At 38.4% G+C, this 22,386-nt stretch overlaps 1 pseudogene; it reads left to right on the top strand.

Moving 5' to 3' along the window:
* Window positions 1-12,645: 12,645 nt before the first annotated feature.
* On the top strand, window positions 12,646-13,121 carry LOC114488694 (annotated as a pseudogene).
* Window positions 13,122-22,386: the final 9,265 nt, after the last annotated feature.

The following is a 22,386-nucleotide window of genomic DNA, read 5'->3' as shown; positions in this document are numbered from 1 at the left end:
TGTTATTCCACTGACCAAACACCACCACCAAACAGATAAACTTAAGATCTCCAGGAGCTATAGGTTAGTTTCACACATGATCAACCAAAACATTGCCATCTGCAGTCAATTTGCAGATAGATTATACCACATTGAAAACTGGACTGAGTTGTCTGTCAGAGCTCAGCTGGTTTGGGGGTTGTTTTTTGTTTGGTTTGGTTTGGTTTGGTTTTATTTTTTGTATCTCAATAGGAGATGCAGAGATGCTGGAGAGACCTGAGTCATCAGCTTTCCCTTTCTCTTTCCCTCTCCTTTCCTTTCCCTTTCTCTTTCTTTCTTTCTTTTCTTTCTTTTTCTTTCCTTTTCTTTCTTTCTTTCTTTCTTTCTTTCTTTCTTTCTTTCTTTCTTTCTTTCTTTCTTTCTTTCTTTCTTTCTTTTCTTTCTCTCTTTCTCTCTTTCTTTCTTCTTTCTTTCAGCTAAAGCACCTTTATAACATGAACTAATATGGGAGTGAGGAGTATTTGTTTGCCTCTATGAACTTTGATTTCCCTCAGCTACAATCCCAGTTCCTTGCCCTCCAGCACATGGCCATCTGTTTAGTTACGCTGGCCTGGTCTTAGAGGGATGCATACAAGAAGCTGGCCCTGCTGGAACTGTTCTTTAGATGATACCTGACATTGGCATTCTTTTTTCTTTGATCATATTTCTTCTGAATTTTCTTTAATCATTTTTTTTGCATAAAATCTCTTCCTCCTCAGGAGTCAGCTTGGCCTCCTTCTTGTTGCCCTGGAGCAGTGCTTAAGTGGGACTTGTACCAATGTTGGTATGGTGTACTGTCAATGAGAACAATGTTATTCTTCACTAGAATCTTGATGTGGACCAGTTTGTTGTTGGATGCATTGTAGAACACATAAATCTTTGTTCTGCATGTACTGGAGAAGATGCCTATGTGCGACCTCAAGGCATAGTAGTTCTTGCTGCCTCCCCCCCCGCAGACTGTGTTTATGCAGCAGGGGCCAATCTTAGTGCTGGCAGCAGGCGTCCAGCTCACATGTTTGCTTCTTGTGGTGGATCTTTCTCTTGTGCCCAGTCTTGCTGCACTTTGCTGTCTCAAGAGACACCCATGGCTCAGCACCAGCTGGAAAGAGAGTTTGATTTCAATATAACCCAAGAAACATTAAGGTGGGTTCAGCTCCTTAGAAAAAAAACTGAAAATTACTCCAAAGTCTAACTTTGTTTTATCTCCAGTGGAAAAAGTATCATCAGAAACACATTTTATTGAAAGGAATCAAAAAAGGAGGCTATAAGTTCCAAAAGTTCAGAGTTTTTGTTTCTTCCCCAGTCTCTGAGAATTGTTTACATATTTATAGCACAGATGGCAAATACAAGGCCCATGAGCCGAATCCAGCCCTCCACCTTGTTTTATCCACCCCAGCAGCTTGTTTCTACCCGGCGGCACTCCGAATTCCTTGCCCCTAGTTAAGGAATAGTTAGTTACATTTATATAGTCCTAAAATTATATTTGGCCCTTTGAAGGCAACCGGAAAGCTGATGTGGCTGGCCCCCAGTGAAAATGAGTTTGACACTCCTAATGATACTCGCACTCTTGAGTAGCAAGTCAAACTCAGAATTTTAGGAAAACCAAAGTAGAAAGGATTAGACAAAGGCCAAGTCTTTTTCTTTCTTTAGAAAGAAATCAGATAATAGTAGCATCTGCTATTTCAATCACAAAATCAGATCATGTTTTATTAGATGACATTATGGCAGCAATGATCAGTGTCATCAGTGAAACAAATGTCAGGCTATAGAATTTGCAGCTGAGGGACAGAGGCAGAAAATTGCATGCTACCAAGTGCAGCAGAACAAGTGTACTTAACATGTGTATGACATTTGGGTCACCCCATGGACTGCACAGAAGTAGGGGGGATAAAGTAGATGACCTTTCACTCTGCCCTTCATCCCTACCATTTTCTGATTCTGTGGAACAGTGGCTTCTCAGGGGGGGAAAAAAAGGTCTGACTTGATGCATTCAAATGTGACCTCTCGCTACCATCCATTTCTCTAGGGTCAAGTCTACTCCTAAAAGTGGTACTCAAGAAAAGTTAACTCTGTGTAAGGGGAGCCAGGTGTCCATTCCTATGTAAGTAATTATTTCTAATAAACTATTAGATTATTCATGGATGAAAAGTTGTCATTATCTGACAGTTTTTAGGTATTTTGTTAAAAAATAAGTAATTTTTAAAACAATTTTTTAAAAAAGAAGCCTTGTCACAAGCAAGGGGAGAGCATCCAGGTACTTAGATCTACCTTTGTTAGTTGGATATTTTAACTAGGAGCCTAAACAGACAGCAGAAAGAACTTTTAAAGCAGGAAAACTGTCAATATAATCCTGTGAGGTTTTTTGACAGAAACTCATAAGTGTAATAATTATTCCATAAATTATTTTACTTCTAGGTCTTCTTAGTACTAGAGATAAGGAAGGGGTATTTTTCTCCAAGCTCTAAGTTTCCCCACTCCTGTGGTATCCCATGGACCCCTTCTAGCCAGAGATAGAAAAATCACATTCCAGGATTATTTTTCCAGTCCCTTCTAACATGGAGTTAAACATTGACTCTCTGGTTTTCTAGTCCTCTCTGATTGCATCAATGGGGAAACTGAGTTACAGGTATTGACAGCTTAAATTTCAAAATGGCTATCACCTCTTTGAATCCACAGAAGCACCAATAGGCAGAGTGGGCATGGAAAAATCACACACAACCTGTGTTCCTAACTCATCTTGTCAGCATGCCAATGTCTGGACACATCTGTGCAGAAAATCCCACCACTAGCACACAGGACACAGGGATTTCCCAATTTGTACCTTCATTAAGTTATTACAAACCAATTTTTAAGTCACAGACCATTAATGTCTATTCTGTCATCAAGAAAATTACCATTCATCAAAGGAGTTCTCTGTTTCTTTCTGTGTTTATTTGTTGTCTTGTGTTGACCTTTGGTTTAATCCTTTTCCTCCATTGTTCCTTAAGTTTTACACATTTCAAGTCTTGCAGACTTAGTGATGGTAAACTGAGCAGCCCCACCACACAGACTGCTTTAATTAGTGTCAATCATGTTCTCAAAGTCTCTCCTCTTAGCCTCTCCTCAGTGGCTACCTTCCCATTTCAGGTTGATTCCCCATTAACCTGGACTAGGTGTTTCAACTCAGAGGCAGATACATGTGTACCTAGGAGGTTTGACACTATAAGCAAGCAGTTTGAGAAGACAACCAAATTCTCAAAGTCATTTGGAGAATCTGTGTTAAGGATTGTGCTAGACACTTTCCAACTATATCACACTTGTTTTCCCCAACAGTGCTATGAAGTAGATAAAGATTATTAGTCTTGTTTTAAGACAAGGAAAGTTAAACTCAGAGAAATTAAATATCTTCCCCCAGGTTACATGGCTAATTAAGAGAGAAATTAAACTTCAAGACACCAAACTGCACACTTTTCTCACCTAACTTGTCAGCTAGCTCGGTAAGATTGTAGACATTTCCCTTCAATATTACACCACAAATCAAAATCTGTTTCTGGAAGATTTTCGTGGGTAAACAAGAATCTCATTTCCAGACTAATTCACTCTCCTCTATCTGAGAGTCAGCATTGATGAATTTTATCCTTCTCACTAGACTATAAATCCTGTAAGAACAAAGATTTTATTTAAACAACTTCTGTGGCCTTCGAACAGAGCCTAGCACAGGACAGTGGGTGATTCGATGACTATCAAGAATGTCATGATCTTGCCTTGGCTGGTGTGACTCAGTGGATTGACCACCAGCCTGTGAATCAAAGGGTTGCTGGTTTGATTCCCAGTCAGAGAACATGCCTGGGTTTCAGGACAGGACCCCAGCAGGGGGTGCACAAGAGACAACCACACATTGATGTCTCTCTCCCTCTCTTTCTCCTTCCCTTCCCCTCTCTCTAAAAATAATGTCCTCAAGATGACTTCTCTACCATTAGGCATGGTAACCATATTTTCATGTTGATTTCCACTATAATTTCAAATATTCATGTTCTCATTTTTAATTACTTTATAATTGGCAATGGATTCCTAATTATTTAATTTTCTCTTCCCTGTTTTCTTGGACCAATAGTTAACGACGTGAAAAATAAGCAGATGTACTTTTAAGAACTGGCAAATCCATTCAGTGAACTAAAGATCACTTTTTTGGGGGGGAAAATGGCTAGAGAAGTAACATCATAAAATTATATCTACTTGGTACAGCTGGCTAGAACAAGGCAAGCTAAATACAGAGGGAAAATGCTATGACACCTTGACAACAGCAAAGGATATGTTATATGTGCTGTAGCTGTATGAGAGAAATATTATGGCTAAAGCTAATAATCAGAAAACTACTTTGCTTCAGTTAAAGCTGTCAGAGTGGATCAAATGGGAAGCAATTTGGAGTTTGATATTTTTCCCTTCTGAAATGAAAAACCAAACCTGTTGTAGTAAAAAGCCTAATTTAGTTGAGTATGTTTTACTCTTATGCAACTTCCAGGAAATTGAAAAGGTGTTTGTCACCCCTGTTTCCTGCAGTGTACATTATTGAGCTGTCTCTCTCCTTTTTGCTGTGCTGTAGCAAAAAGTATTTAAATATTGACATTTGCATTTTGATTATGTCTGACAGGCAGCTTCATGCTGATAGCTCAACTATTTTTTTTCTGAACTCCCAATATTATTAAACTTGTTGACTGTTAGGATATTTCAAAAGAGAACATCCTATCAATAAATCTTTTAGATTTATTCTATGTGAAACCAGAGGAGGAGGGGTTAGCTGGAGGCAGAGATCATCTATGAAAATAGTTATGAAAGTTTCCAACGTTAATAACTGCATAATAAATGATACTACCATTACCATGAATTCCATTACTTATGGAAAATTACACCTTGTTACAGCAGGGCAACAATAGGCCTAGTGAAGTTGGCCGTGTTGGGCTTGGAGGGAAAGGGACACTGTCCTTGGAGCAGTTTACTTGAATCCTTCAGGACAACCTGATTTCGTCTCTGCCTTTGAATTTAACCTCTAATTCTTAATGAATGGAAAAAGTTAAGAGCAATATTTTCCCACTTATAAAATTTGAGATTGCTTTGTTTTTTAAAAAACTTAAATAGTTTATAAATATATCTGTCTATTCTGAGTAATAAGGTGCTGAATTTTAAAATGTAGGTCCATTTTACTGTCTGACAATTGCCTACAATGTTCAGAATTTAACTTGATTTTAAACTGATATTGCATGCTTATACCTACAGCTCATTCAAGTGACCAGAATGACTTTTATAAAATAAAATAAAAATAAATAAAAAGTTGTATTAGTTATAGTACAAGTAGAAATACATTATATGGCCTAGAAAACATAGCCATGTAAACATGAGTTTTAAACAATTTTTTCCAAGCATTAAAAACTTAAAGAAATCACATAATTATTTATACCAAAGGCACTAAAAGATATTGATTTTACCAAGACTTATATCACAATCACAAGAAAAATTAAGGTTCTACTTTCTTTAGGACTCAGTTATCATAACCTGACTCTCCAGAGCTCAGCCTTAGAACGAACCTACCTTAAACTTCAAACTGAAGAAAGCTCAAACACTGACATTCAATTGTGGAAGAGAAGCAAGAAGCAGGGAGCAGGTGGGGGAAGATGAGCTCAAGAAGTAGCAGAAAGTTCAGTTAACAATGATCAAGAGAATCATTGTTAATATCAGACTATCATCTCCCCACTGACAGAAGTCAGCTCAACGTGTAAGATTTCTTATTTACAAATGCAAAATAGAAATATAGTTTATAAGGAAGTAAACCTGGTTGTTGGGTAATTTGTCCTTCTGTATGGCTTCCAAGAAGGATACACTAATTACCAATGTAAACACTAATGAATTTTTTAACTACTGCTGTTTCATTTCATATAGATTCCAGTGTCACTCCTTATATCCCAGAGTAAGAGTATATTAATTAGTAAACTGCAGTGGGACTCATGTGAAAACATTTATATTCTCTCAATAAATACTAAAGTAGATTAGTCCATCATATCAGAAAATTCCTCCCAATTGTAATTGTCATATGAGATATGCATGAATTAACATTGGCATGATAAATGCCAAATAAATTAATAACTATCAATCACTATATAAAAATATAGAAAAATTTAAAACATTAATACACCATTTGGGAAAAGGTAGTTCCCACCTTATTTATTGCACCATAGAGAGCTGGGTTGCTTTTTTTCATACTTTTGGGATTTACATAAATTTACAGCATGTACATGTTCAACAACTTACCATTTAATAGCCTTTTGTTTCTTCTCTACTTGATATTCTTTGTCCTTTTTAAAACTAAAGCTAGATACATGCTGAAGTCTGAATAAAACCCTTCAAAATTATCTTTTAAGTATTATATTTCTAGGACCATAAACAACAATGATTATTTACCACTGTTAAAGTATATTGCCCCTTGTGGCATTAAAAATAAAAACAAAACCACATAGAAAGTCCGTCCTGCTAACAGTCCTTGGGGTGAGGAAAGATATAAAGTGAACATTTGAATATCAAGTAAGGTTTTATAACAGCATATCTGCATTTTAATCCTTGGAAAGCAATAAATATTGCACTTAACATTTTCAATATAAGTTTCAAAGAAAACTTTACTTTTGGCTGAATACAGTCTTCACACATGCAAAGTCCCATTCGACACTCTAAAAAAGGCTGATCCAAGGAATGACTAATATTTACTTTTGCACATTCAGCTAAAAGCTCACACATTTTTAACTATACAATTTTCTTGAAAAAACTTTTACCAATTGCAACAACATGAATGTGTTTAAGAACCCACATTGCATATGACTTTATGCTAGGAATTAGCTTAAATCTCAGATGCATGAAAGAGATCTTTTTAAGCTCCAATCTCTCATTTTCTAATTGCATTTGTAATAAAGCTGTTACCATCCCTTTTAAATGGTAATAATTGCTGTAAGATACACAAGGTTGGTCTGTGAAAAGTCCAGCCATTGTTAATATAACAAGAACAGATTGCACGACATCAGTCTAACCTGGCAGCCAAGGAGAGTGAACTGAAATGCACATGCATGGACAATCACTGTATTAGTCAGTGGGGGCTGTAGATGCCATTGAGTGTGCATGGGTACTGGCGGCCATCACATTCAAAATGACTGAGTGAGTAGAACAATGAATCTGAATCAAATTTTGTGTTAAGCTTAAACATTCCTCTGCAGAAGCCATTCAGAAGGCCACAGCTATGAACAACTGATGATTGGCAGCCTCATCACAACACACCCACTCATGGATCACATCTCGTAAAGACTTTTTTGGCAAAAAATCCCGTCATCCAGGTGACTCAGCCCTGCTAACAGCCCAGATTTGGTGCCCTGTAACTTCTGGCTTTTCCCAAAATTAAAATCACCTTTGAAAGGGAAAATATTTAAGACAATTGATGAGATTCAGGAAAATACAACAAGCAGTTAAGGGAGATTGGGAGAACTGTATGAAGTCCCTAAGTGCCTGCTTTGAAAGGGACTGAAGCATCATTGTCTTACATATGATGTTTCTTTTTTTAATTGTATTTTATTGATTATGCTATTACAGTTGTCCTGATTTTCCTCTCTTTCCCCACCCCCCATAGCACCCCAACTCCCTCAAGCAATCCCACACCATTGTTCATGTTGATTGCTCATGCATGTAAGTTCTTTGGCTTCTCCATTTCCTATACTGTACTTTACATCACCATGGCTATTCTGTAACTACCTACTTGTACTTCTTAGTCTTCTCACCTCTTCACTCATTCCTGTACACCTCTCTTCCATCTGAAAACCATTAAAATGCTTTCCATATACATGATTCTGTCTCTGTTCTTATTGTTTGCTTGGTTTGTTTTTTAGATTCAATTTAGACAGATATGTATTTTCTCCATTTTATTGTTCATAGTTTTGATCATCTTCATTTTCTTAAATATGTCTCTTTAATATTTCCTATAATAATGGTTTGGTGAAGATGAACTTCTTTATTCCACCCCCCTTGATGCAGACACTGGCCCACAGTGTCCACGTCATTATGGATGAAATGAGACATTCACACAGACTACCGAGTCCGGTGGAGGAAAAGGGACAACATGGCTTTTCTCTCAAGAGGAGAAAAAAGCCACGGCCTCTGTCATGACAGGCCTTTATTGGGGTTCTCCACCCATTACATGATGGTCCTCATTTACTATGCACAGGCTCACTTTAGGTGGTTACCTTTTATAGAAAACAAAGGAGCCAATGCTGCTAATCACATTACAGAAGAGGAATATTTGCAAATGAAAAGGCAAAAATAGTTGAACCAGTTACACTCATCCTTGGAAGGTTTAGCATGGTTTTTAGGAAGTTGCTTTGCAGTAAATGTCCTCAATTCAGGGTGAGGGAGTTTTAGCAAAAACAAGACTCATAGCGGCCTAGGTACATTGCAGGCCCAATTCCCCACAGGAGATCCTATCCGTGGGCATGGGTCCTATGCATCTCCGAGTGGGAGCTGGGCCCATGCCACACAGAATGGTCTACTACACCCCCTGCCCCTGGGAAGCTCTTTACCTGCCTGAATTCTAAGTAGATTCTTTTTTCTTCTTCTTATTCTGATTGGATGTTTTTGCTTCCTTATGTTTCTCATTTGATTTGATTCTCAGTTTTTACACTCTACTGTAGCTTCCCTGTAAATTGTTCTTTATTTCAATCAGTAGTTTCTGACTGGATTTTTTTGTGCCATTGAGATCCTCACTGGATTCCTTGAATATCCTTATAACCAGTGTTTTGAACTCTGCATTTGATAAATTGCTTATATCCATTTCATTTAGCTCTTTTTTCTGGAGTTTTCATCTGTTTTTTCATTTGGGCCATGTTTCTCTGTGTCCTCTTTTTGGCAGCCTCCCTGTGTTTGTTGCTATGTATTAGGTAGAGCTGCTATGACTCCATGTCTTGGTAGCGTGGCATAATATAGTAGGTGTCCTATAGAGTCCAGTAGCACAGCCTCCTCTATTACCCAAGTTGGGTATTCGAGGTGTGCACTTTGTGTGGGCTGAGTACACCCTCCTCTTGTAGTTCAGCCTTGCTTGCTATTGGCAGATCAATAGGAGGGATTTATCCAGGTCCGTCAACTGTAAGACTTGGCTGTGACCACTTAGCACCAACCACCACCCTCCATGGAATATCAGCTCTGCAGGGGCAGTGTAGTAGTACTCCAATAGCTGTCTAATGGGTGTGCCAACCCTGAGGTTTCCCAGGTGATGTAAGCCAAGGTCAGGCCTCACCTGTGTTTTGTCAGAGGCTACCCACCTGAGCTATAAAGCAATCTGAGATGGCTGCTACTTATGCTGGGCTTGGAGATTCCCAGGTAAAGCCAAGCTGTGGATGTAGACTGGTTGCTGCTACTGCTTAGCCTGGACTCACTGAGACTGTTGTTGCTTGTTTGAGAGAATTTAGGAAATTGTGAAGCATGAACAAGACCAGCATTCATATGGCAAAGCAGTTTGGGTGGGCCCATAAGTTTACTGGGGTGGGGTCTCTGGGGATCTCCAAGGCAGGTGAAACAGTGTTATCCAAGTTAATGGAGTCTCAGATATGGCACCAGCTTTCTGGCTGTGGTTCTGTGGCTCTGTGGCTCTGTGAGGGGGGGGGGTGGATTTAGAAAAAGGGGCAATAGCGTCTGTTCACCCTGATACCAGACACCAGTTTCTCCCTGTATGCTATTGATGCCTTTCAAACTGCTACCCCAGTGCTGGAGCTCGAGGGAGTGAGTCTGAATAAGTCTGTGTGTGGGTTCTTTCAGAGGAACTGCTTGTAATCTCAGTAGTTTTTGCCAACAACTCAATCCCCACTGGCAGCCAGAAGTTATGGGAACTTATCTTCTTGGCACTGGAACCCTGGGCTAGAAGGCCTGGTGTGGGGCTAGGACTACTTTCTCCTAAGATATACCTCCCAAATTTTTGTCCACCACACATGGATGTGGGACTAGCCTGTTTCATGTGTCTGGGCCTCCTACCTGTCTGGATGGATGTGGTTTCTTTCATTCCATAGTTGTTGGCCTTCTATTCAACTTGACTTCTGATGTTTCTGCGTGATTGTTGTTCTTTTTTTAATATGTTTTATTGATTATGCTATTACACTTGTCCCATTTCCCCCCTTCACTCCCCTCCACCCTGCACACCCCCTCCCACCCACATCCCCCCCCTTTGGTTCATGTCCATGTGTCATACATATAAGTTCTTTGGCTTCTACGTTTCCCATACTATTCTTGCCCTCCTCTTGTCTATTTTCCACCTACCATCTATGCTACTTATTCTCTGTACCTTTTACCCTTCTCTCCCCCTCTTGTTCCCCTGTTGATAATTCTCCATGTGATCTCCAATTCTGTGATTCTGTTCCTGTTGTAGTTGTTTGTATAGTATGTTTTTGTTTTTGTTTTGGGTGTGGTTATTAATCATTGTGAATTTGCTGTCACTTTACTGTACATGTTTTTCATCTTTTCTTTTCTTAGATAAGTCTCTTTAACCTTTCATATAATAATGCTTGGTAATGATGAACTCCTTTAACTTGACCTTATGTGAGAAGCACTTTATCTGCCCTTCCATTCTAAATGAAAGCTTTGCTGGATAGAGTCATCTTGGATGTAGGTCCTTTCCTTTCATGACTTGGAATACTTCTTTCCAGCCCCTTCTTGCCTGCAAGATCTCTTTTAAGAAATCAGCTTGACAGTCTGATGGGAATTCCTTTGCAGGTAACTTTCTCCTTTTGTGTTGCTGCTTTTAAGATTCTCTCCTTATCTTTCATCTTGGGTAATGTAATTATGATGTGCCTTGGTGTGCTCCTCCTTGGGTCCAACTTCTTTAGGACTCTCTGAGCTTCCTGGACTTCCTGGAAGTCTATTTCTTTTGCCAGAATGGGGAAGTTCTCCTTTATTATTTGTTCAAATAACATTTCCACTTGCTTTTCCTCCTCTCCTTCTAGTACCCCTATAATTCAGATGTTGGAACGTTTAAAGATGTTCTGGAGGTTCCCAAGCCTCTTCTCATATTTTTTAATTCTTGTTTCTCCATTCTTTTCTGATTGGATGTTTCTTTCTTCCTTCTGGTCCACTCCATTAATCTGAGTCCCAGTTTCCTTCCCATCACTATTGGCTCCTTGTACATTTTCCTTTATTTCACTTAGTGTAGCCTTCATTTTTTCATTTAATTTACAATCAAATTCAACCAATTCTGTGAGCATCATGATCACCAGTGTTTTGAACTGTGCATCTGATAGGTTGGCTATTTCTTTGTCATTTGGTTGTATTATTTCTGGAGCTTTGATCTGTTCTTTCACTTGGGCCAGTTTTTTTTGTCTTGATGCAACTGTTACATAGTGAAGGATAGAGCCTTAGGTATTCACCAGAGCAGGGTAACCCATGTCTCTGGGTTGTGTCACTGTATGTGGGAGAGGGGTCTGAGAGGGAACAATGGCACTTGCTCCACTCTCTACCATATTTCAGTCACTTCCTCCACTTCCCACAAGCAAATTGGGCCCTTCTGGTGCTGATTCCCAGGTGGGTAGGCTTGTGTAAGTTCTAGGACCCTGTGGGTCTCTCCAACGAACTATGCTGTGAGGCTAGGAGTTTCTCCCTGTACGTCAACCCTCACAGGTATTTTCAATCAGAGGTTTAAGGCTTTATTTCCCTGGGCTGGGGCCTGGGTTGTGCGCTCTGCCCACTACCCAGTTTTGCCTGGTTTATCTGTGCGGCAATGTGGGACTGCCCTATCCTGCAGCCACCTGGTGGGCCATGCCCCATTCCACAGTCCACCACCTTGCTGGGTCTTCCAGCCACCACGTTGCACACCTGGGTCCACCAGCCACTGCTTTGCCCTGAGTCCCTTCTGCCCAGCTGACTGTCTCTGCCCCTCCTACTGGTCTGGATGAATGTGTCTTCTTTAACATTTTGGTTGTCAGACTTCCATACAGTTCAATTATCTGTCAGTCCTGGTTGTTGTTTTTTTTATTTTTTTAATTGTTGTTGTCCTTCTTTTGGTTGTGTGAGGAGGCACAATGTGTCTATCTACACCTTCATCTTGGCCAGAAGTCTGTTGTATATTTTAGTTGTAATTGAGGTGGTTGTTCGAAGAGGTGAGCCATCTCTGCCTATACCACCATCTTGACTGGAAGTCTCCAATGTTTCTTATATTTTTTATCTTTTTCAATAAACATCTCTATTCTTCACGATACATGGCTGAATACTTCCTAGACACACGTCAGTATATTTAATGATTGATCTTGATAATTAAGGAGCAATAAACCACCTAGAGGACACTTACAGATTTGGCCTGGTTCATAGATTTTTTTTCAATTCTTTATGCAATGGACTGCACTGATGAAGAAACCAGATGTACAAATATATACATGCAAGGCAGAAGTGGGCTCCAGTGGGCCTTCCATCAGCAAAAGAGAATTCTGAAAGCCAAGACCTCTTTGTGAGACACTTGCAAGTGTGGACAAGCTGTTTTAGTTAACTTCCTGACAAAATCTTCTTGCATCACCGAATTTAACCCAACCCATGGAAGAGGATTCTGGAATTTGAGAACCCACAAATTACCAGCTACAACAAAGACACAGGGTGAGAATTTGATTATGGGATTGTGACAGTGATCCAAAGTTCCAGTCTTGCTGGCCAGCCCTGATGAAGAACTTTCACAGAGTGGTGATCATCTTCAATGATGACATCCCAAGCCACCTGAAGGAAGTCAAGATGTGGTATTCCTGATTTGTTCAACAGCATTCCTTAAAGGATACTCAGTGTCTATTAACTACACTCCATGGACCTGGCTCTGGAAGTGTAAAGGAAAGCCGTCTTTGTTGCCACCCTTGAACAAGCTGAAGCTGGTACACTCAAATATTGAGGATGACTCAGAAGATATCTGGATGAAATTCATAAGGTATTTAAAAGGCATAATCAACTCAGTGTCTCAGAGCAGAGTCCAGGAAATGTCAATTATTACCTAACTAGCCTTTACCTGGACTCTTCACATCCCAAGTGAGGCCAACTTTTTTCCCAATGCAGATTTGAAATCTTACCCAGCCAATGATATTTTCTTCTCCTTGTGTCTGTAGAAGAAATTTTCCTTATCTGATAGAAGGTACCAGTCACTAAAGAAGTTGAATCATTCTACCTATTCTCTCTCTTAACCTAGCTTTGTATTTCCTTGGAAGTAATGCTTTGGTATTCACTAATGCTTTGGGAGCAGTGCTCGTGGTGACTTTATAGAACATACTGACTATGAATAATGAGAATCCACTGTAGCTTCACCTCTTGCAATTTAAAGGCTCTCAGGTTAGTTCAATCTCTAATAGATATTTATGTAATTTATTATTACAATCCAGATTTATAAAAATAAACTAGTGCTACTCAGGCTAGTATGCACAAATCTAATATATTAGCACTATTAACAAAATATTAGCTTATCTTAAACAAATACTTAGATATTTCATTGTAAATTCAAAAGCTCTTTTTTTTTCTTCTCAGATGCAATGTTCATTAATCTAGTGACAGAACTTTGGAAAGACCATATATGCTATGCATGACTACCCACAACTTTTGGAATATGAAAGCAAATTTTATCAAAAGTTTGCCCTTGGGACAGACTCAGGGAGGCCTTCAATTTGTAAACTTTATATGGTTGTATAAATTATAAAAAAAGGAACATAGGTAATGTAACAAGCTGGCAGCCAGGTAGCCCATGGCCTCCAGGAGTGAGTTCTCACTCACTCTTGTCCACCTGGTCATATACTGGCCCATGTGTTCACAGGTTCTCTCATCTACCCTGGAACATGTGACTATGTGGCCCTAGCAGCCAAATGGCCATGGCCATGTGGGCTCCACACTCAGGCTCCAGGAGGGAGCTTGAAATGAACAGCAGCTGGAAACAAGGTAATTTACCTGAGTGGGGACTCAGATGGCTTAGCAGCCACCTGCAGGCTTCAAGGACTGTACCTTAAAATAGAGCAGGAACTCTGGCTACTGGTTTTTGTCATGAATTTGCTAAGGACAGTTGGATTTCTTCCATGGCAAAAAGAGATGGTCTTTGAGACAAGAGTCTGCCATTCTCCCAGTTTATGCAGCAACTGAATAAAACCTCTTTTCTTATGAACCATCATCTGCCTCATGAGTTTGGCATTTGTAGAGATAGTCAGCCAAACCTCTGTTTTTGTTCAGTTACAATTCTCTATACTCATCTCTTAAATCCATGTACTAGTGGAAGACCTTGGCAAAATCAAATATCAGTGTGATGCATCTATAATTTTGTTTAATCCTCACCCAAGGTTATGCTCATTGACTTTAGAGGGAAAGGAAGAGAAGGAGAGAGAGGGATCGAGAAACATTGGTCAGTTGCCTCCAATACATGCCCTGCCCAGGACTGAACCCTCAACCTAGACTATGCATACACTCTGACCAGGAATCAAACCTGCAACCTGCAGGTTTACTGGATGGCACACTAACCAATGAGCCACACTGGCCAGAGCTAAAATATTCTTTACTTGATTTCTTATTAACAGCAACCAGGAATGTTTTTAAACCTTGGAGACAGCTTTCATAATGTAAACACTTTCTCTGTTTACCAATCATTGACGGGCTCTGATTTGTTTCACAAATAAGTTGACTGGCACATAATTTGGGGTATGCTGTCCTTTATACGATAGACCAAAATTTTCTGTATATCATACTTTTAAAAAATAGACTTTTGGCTGTTTCTTAAGAAAAAATATAGATAAGTGATTGTTGTTTATAATTTATAACCCTGTTGTGAGCACCTTGTATTATGATGTCATTTTGCTAAAGATTTCAAATCTTGGCCAAATCTCAGACTTAGTTTGAGTCTGTAGCCTAGTTTTCAAACAGTGACTTACATTAAAAAAAAAATAAAATATCAAAGTTTAAATTTTAGACATAAATTGAGTTAAATTTAAACATATTCCAGAAGACATTTTAATAATTATATGGTATCCTTCATCTTCCTTTCTCTCAGATAATATGTGTAGTATAGATATTAAATATATAAATACATATATATGTAGCATAGATAAAATTTTTCTAAAGTTCAATTTGGTATATGATGTCCAGAAAGTATCCAGCCATGTATGTGAAAAATAGAGATATTTATTGAACAAGATACAAGGAACATTGTACATATGACAATGACATCTCAGTCCCTTTGAAGTAGGCACCTTGGAACCTCACACAATTCTGCCAGTGGCCATCAGCTGTACTGTAATATTTTCTTGAATCTCATTGAATGTCTGAAACCTCTTCCCTTTCAAAGGTGATTTTAGTTTTAGGAAAAGCCAGAAGTCATAGGGTGCCAAATCTGGGCTGGAGGGGGACTGAGTCACCTGAGTGATTTGATTTTTCACCAAAAAACTCTGCGTGAGATGTGATACATGAGTGGGTGCATTGTATTGATGAAGCTACCAATCACCAGTTACCCATAGCTGATGGTCTTCTGAATCATCTGAATAGTTTCTGGGGAGGAATGTTTAAGCTTAATGCAAAATTTGATGCAGATTTGTTGCTCTACTCACTCAGTCATTTTGAACTCAACAGCCACACAGTACAGATTCTCACTCAGCAACATCTACTGCCCCCACTGGTAAATACAATGAAGTCACTGTTGTTCACACATGCACATTCCAGTCCACTCTCCTTGGCTACCAGGTTATATCAATGTTGTGCAAATCATTTTCATTATATTAACAATGGTTGGACTTTTTCTGGACATACCTCATATTTTTATAGTCCTATTGTGTGCCTGTATGTTTGTGTGAAAGGGATTTGTGAATACTCACCTACGGAGAAATGTGTCTGAGTATTTTATAAATAACGGAAATTTTTTCACCCAAGACAACTCCTTCCTTATTCCTACATAATTTGCCAAATGCAAATATTTTTATAATCCTCTTAAGATGCAAAGGTTTTCCACATTGGTAATGATAGTAAAATGTGAATAATAGTCATTCCCATAATTCTTAAGCACATGCTATACACTAGATGCTGAATTAAGACTTTGATGTACATTACAGAAATGCTAATGCTTACAGTATGAATAGATATTGCCCCCATTTTACAAATGGGAACTGTTAGTTTGACTAACAGGTACTCAAATGAAATAAGAATTGATGCAAAGAGCCATTTTATTTTCTGTTTATTCAGTCACAGGGTTGAGCTCTAAAATGATTAACTTATTCTCTAGATCCGAATGTGCTCTCTTCTCCCCCATCCATTACTCCATTTTGTGTGAGAAAATGCAGCCAAGAGAAGTAAAGTGATTTGTCCAAGATTCCTTAGCTAGTGAAAAACTTTGAAATTTAAATTTATTGCCAGTTGTACATGTAACAGCAGTAGATTGAGCTCTTAGTCAGATGCAATAAATGGAAATTCTTCATTCCATATCAGAACTGCAAGGTTCAGTGCCTAGCTTAATTTCACTTATTCAAAGTTATAGAGAGTTTAATACTGTACAAAGATATATGGGAAGAATCACTTTGTCAGATTTTAAGACTGCTTTGGAAGACACAGAACTAATTTGAAAGAATATTCCCCTAAGCCCACTTTTAAATTCTTACTGTATTTATTTCTCCTTTATTCAAATAGCTGATCTCCCCATTATTAAGACCTTGTATAAAATTAATTCAGCTTCTTGGGCTGACCGTAGACACTGGTCCCTCTACTCTGGTCTGAGCATCCCTTTAAAATCATTATTGTCATCTCTTTGCAGTCCACTGGCCCACTGGCAGCACAATGACCCAAGGCTTACTTAAACTCAGATCTCTGCTCTTTGTGGCTAAGCAGCCTTTGGATAAACAGTATTTACCAACAATTAGCATGCATCTCCTTAAAACTCTGTCTTTAGAAGATTCCGACACACAGCCCTGGTGAGTAGCTCAGTTGGTTAGAGAATCCTCCCAATGCACCAAGTGTGCAGGTTCCATCGCAGTCACCACACATATAAGGAGCAACCAACCAATGTATGAATAAGTGGAATAATAAATTGACATTTCTCTCTCCCTTCCTTTCTCTGTCTCTAAAATCAACAAATTATAAATAAATTTAAAAAATACCACAAGGCGAAGCCCTGGCTGGCGTAGCTCAGTGGATTGAACGTGGGCTGGGAACCAAAGTGTCCCAAGTTCGATTCCCAGCCAGGGTACATGCCTGGGTTGCAGGCCATGATCCCCAGCAACCGCACATTGATGTTTCTCTCTCTCTCTCTATCTCCCTCCCTTCCCTCTCTAAAAATAAATAAATAAAATACCTGGGACACTTTGGTTCCCAGCCCACGTTCAATCCACTGAGCTACGCCAGCCAGGGCAATAAATAAAATCTTAAAAAAAAAAAAATACCACAAGGCGAGAGGTCACCAGTTTCATTCCTGGTCTAGGGCACATGCCTGGGTTTTGGGTTTGGCCCCCAGCTGGGGCACATATGGGAGGCAACCAATCGATGTTTCTCACATCAATGTTTCTCTCACAGTTTCTCCCTCCCTTCTTCTCTCTCTAAAAATAAATAAATAACATATTTTTAAATAAATAAATAAAATGAAGTAAAATAAAAATACCAACATACAAAGAGAAAAATCACTGTCTGGAAGAAATTAGAATATTGAATTTGTTGCCTTTTTCTCTATTTAGTGATTGAGAATTATTCATTTCCTTGACATTCTCCGTGCTATTATTAATTTAAAAATATTGAAAATAGCTTAATTAAAGTTGAGAGCCCATATGATAAAATAAATGGACTAATGCATTATTAATGAGAAATAAATATTTCCATAAAAATTCCAGTATATTTAGCTATTAATTATACCACTACATGCAGAAACAAAAAAAAACATATACTCTTTGAACTTTAATTAATATTTAGAACTTCATTTAACAGCTTTTATATTGTTTATGTTTCACATGTATTTAAAAAAATTAACTTTCCCTACAAGTCTATCCTAAAATAGCTTACTTTTTATCAAAAGTTTAATTATTGCACCACAGTCATTATTTTTGGCTTTATAAATGGGCATTTCAATTTATAGTCCAAATGCTACCTTAAGCTATAGTAAAGATTTTCCCTCTGTACACAACAATCTGTTTCTATAATAACATGTGGCTTCCAAGCCTCTAACTACCTCCCTAAAGACAACTTATAATATCCTAAAAATCACCTTTACTAAAATATTCAAGAGACTGAAACAAAATAAACCTGCTTGCCATTCTTTCTCAATATTATCTAAACCTTAACATAAGCCCTAAAAAGCTTTAGTATACTTGTTTTCTTGCATTAGATGACTATTTTATAAGAACATAACTAACCCACTCCATCTTCCTTTGCTAATAGAGAGCTTTCTGTTTTGCCTCTGTATCTTTTGTGTTTGCTTATTGTCTTTATTTGCTTTGTTTTGATTTTTTAAATTATATTGTATTGATTATGCTATTGCAGTTGTCCTTATTTTTCCCACTATGCCTCCCTCTACCCAGCACCCCCCACTCTTTCAGGCAAACCCCCCACCATTGTTCATGTCCATAGGTCATGCGTATAATTTCTTTGGCTAGTCCATTTCCTAACTGTACTTTACATCCCCATGGCTATTCTGTGATTACTTATTTGTACTTCTTAATCCCCTCACCTCTTTACCCATACTCACTCCCATCTGGCAACCATCCAAATGCTCTCAGTACCCATGATTCTGTCCCTGTTCTTCTTGTTTCCTTAGTTTGTTTTTTAGACTCAATTCTTTTTTTTAAGATTTTATTTATTTATTTTTAGACAGAGGAGAACAGAGGGAAAAGGAGAGAAATATAAATGTGTGGTTGCCTCTAACCCTCCACAGGCATGTGGCCTGACTGGGGACATGACCTGCAACCCAGGCATGTGCTCTAATTGGGAATCAAACCGGCAATCCTTTGGTAGATTCAATTGTTAATAGATATGTATTTGTTGCCATTAATTGTTCATACTTTTTATCTTTTTGTTAAATAAGTACCTTTAACATTTCATATAATAATGGCTTGGTTATGATGAACTCTTTCAGTTTTTTTCTTTTCTGGGAAGTTTTTTATCTGTCTTCTATTCTAAATGATATTTTTGCTGTTAGAACAATCTTGGCTGTAGGTCCCTGCTTTTCATGACTTTGAATATCTCTTGCCAGTCCCTTCTAGACTGCAAAGTTTCTTTTAAATAAATCAGCTGACATTTAGTGGGATCTCCCTTGTAAGTAACTAATTTCTTTTCTCTTTCTCTTTTTAAAACGTTCTCTTTACCTTTGGCATTTTAATTACGATGTGTCTTGGTGTGGGCCTCTTTGCACCCATCTTGTTTGGGACTCTCTGAGCTTCTTATATTTGCCTGTCTACTTCCTCCACTAAATTAGTTTTGATTTCCTTATAATCATCTTTAATATCATTTCATTGGTTTATATATTAGAAACTTTCTCAAATTTTAATCATAATGCTACTTTTGGTATTATTTTAACTGCAAATAGTCTTACTCTTCATTTTGTTTTCTACCATAGAAAGCATCTTTAACTACATTGTATGTCCTTGAATTGGTTTCTCACACTTCTTATAACAATACATCCTGCTTGAGCATTGTGGTTCTCAACTGACACAAAAATCAAGTCCTAACCAGATGTTTTTGGAATACTTATTTTATGCAAAGCACTGTGCTAAATAATGGTTATTTTGTGACTGAAATAAACATATTATCTTTCTCTCAGAGTGACAAACCAGTGAAAGACAAAGAAGAGACAGGATACATAATAAATAAATATATAAATTTTCAAATTGTAAAAATCTCTGTGGGGGAAACTCACAGGGTACAGTGACAGAAAATAAACAATGGTACTTACACAGATTAAGAGTATTGGAAGATTATGCTGATGAGGTATCACTTAAACTAAAACTGAAAAGATGAAAAGAAGTTACTCTTTGAGAGGACATACAGAGGGCCCAGAGACATATGAAAGGATGATCAGCATCACTAGCCACCAGAAAGATGCAAATTAAAACCACAATCAAAAAAAGAAACCCACAATGAGATACCACTTCACCATTGGTCACACTGGTCAGAATGGCCATCATAAAAAAATCAACAAACAAGTCCTGGCTGGCATAGCTCAGTGGATTGAGTGTGGGCTGTGAACCAGGCATTGCAGGTTCAATTCCCAGCCAGGGCACATGCCTAGGTTGCAGGCCATGGCCCCCAGCAACCGCACATTGATATTTCTTTCTCTCTCTCTCTCTCTCTCTCCCCCCCGCACCCCTCTCTAAAAATAAATAAATAAAATCTTTTTAAAAAAATCAACAAACAACAAGTGCTGGAAAGGTTTTGGAGAAAAAGAAATCCCAGTGCACTGTTGGTGAGAATGCAGACTGGTGCAGCCACTGTGGAAAACAGTATGGAATTTCCTCAAAAAACTAAAAATGGAACTGCCCTTGGAGCCAGCAATTCCACTGCTGGGATTATATCCTAAGAATCCTGAAACACCAATCCAAAAGAACCTATGCACCCCAATGTTCATAGCAGCACAATTTACAATAGCCAAGAGCTGGGGGCAGCCTAGGTGCCCATCAGATAATGAGTGGATGAAAAAACTGTGGCACATTTACATGATGAAATACTACACGGCAGAAAGGAAGAAGGAGCTTTTACCCTTCATGACAACATGGATGGAACTGGATAGCATTATGCTAAGTGAAATAGCCAGGCAGTGAAAGACAAATACCATATGCTCTCACCTATAAGTGGAACCTAATCAACAAAACAAACAAACAAGCAAAATATTACAAGAGACATTGAAATAAAGAACAAACTGACAGTAACCAGAGAGGAGGGGGGAGGGGATAATGGGGAGAGACAGGGGAAAGGTTGTCAGGAACATGTATAAAGAACACATGGACAAAGCCAAAGGGGGGTAGGATCAAAGGTGGGAGGTGGGGATGGCTGGGCTGGGGGTGAGTGGTGGGGGAAAAAATATAGACAACTGTACTTGAACAACAATAAAAGAGAGAGAGAGAGAGAGAAAAAAAAGAAGTTACTCCTTGAAAATAGGAAGTTTAGGGGAAAAGATATTAGGCCTGTACAAATGGGTGTCCCAAATGTAGAATATAGATGGATATCTCTGAAACATTAAAGGTATCTGGCTGACTAGAACATAGTAGTCAAGAAATGAGAAGATAAGGTTGGAGAGGCAGGTAGGAACTTTGTACTTTATAATAAAGGATTTAGAATTATTTTTTGTGAGTACAAAAAAACCTTTGGAAAATATTTAAGTCAGTAAATGGGTTCCCACATTCATACATATATAGATATATACACATCCATATATATATATGAAAAAATTTTAAATATATTTCATTCAATATGCTACTACAGTTGTCCCATTCCCCCCCATTATTCCCCCCTGCCCTGCACACCCCGTCCCACCCACATTTCCACCCTTTATTTCATATCCATGGGTTCTACTTATAAGTTCTTTGGCTTCTACATTTCCTATACTATTCTTAAATCCCCCTGTCTATTTTCTACCTACCATTTATGCTACTTATTCTCTGTACCTTTTCCCCTCTCTCTCCCTCCCACTCCCCTGTTGATACCCCTCCATGGGATCTCCATTTCTGTAGCTCTGTTCCTGTTCTAGTTGTTTGCTTAGTTTTGTTTTGTTGTTTTGTTTTGTTTTGTTTTGGTTCAGTTGTTAATAGTGGTGAGTTTGTTGTCCTTTTACTGTTCATAGTTTTGAGTTTCTTTTTCTTAGATAAATTCCTTTAACATTTTACATAATAAGGGCTGGGTGATGATTAACTCCTTTCACTTGACCTTATCTAGAGAGCACTTGCCCTTCTATTATAAATGATAGCTTTGCTGGATAAAGTGATCTTGAATGTAGGTCCTTGCCTTTCATCACTTGGAATATTTCTTTCCAGACCCTTCTTGCCTGCATGATTCTTTTTTTTTTTCTTTTGAGAAATCAGCTAATAGTCTAATGGGAACTCCTTTGTAGGTCACTGTCTCCTTTTCTCTCGCTGCTTTGAAGATTCTCTCCTTATCTTTAATTTGGGGTAATGTAATTATGATGTGCCTTGGTGTGTTCCTCCTTGGGTCCAACTTCTTCAGGACTCTCTGAGTTTCCTGGATTTCCTGAAAGTCTATTTCCTTGGCCAGATTGGGGAATTTCTCTTTCATTATTTTTTCAAATAAGTTTTCAATTTCTTGTTCTTCCTCTTCTTCTGGCACCCCTACAATTCAGATGTTGGAATGTTTAAAGATGTCCTACAGGTTCCTAACCCTCTCCTTATTTTTTGAATTCTTGTTTCTTCA

The sequence above is a fragment of the Phyllostomus discolor genome, chromosome 2 (genome assembly GCF_004126475.2).
Source record: "Phyllostomus discolor isolate MPI-MPIP mPhyDis1 chromosome 2, mPhyDis1.pri.v3, whole genome shotgun sequence".
Taxonomy (NCBI): Eukaryota; Metazoa; Chordata; class Mammalia; order Chiroptera; family Phyllostomidae; genus Phyllostomus; species Phyllostomus discolor.
Note: the sequence above shows the minus strand (reverse complement) of the source record. Positions and strands in the feature narration are given on the sequence as shown.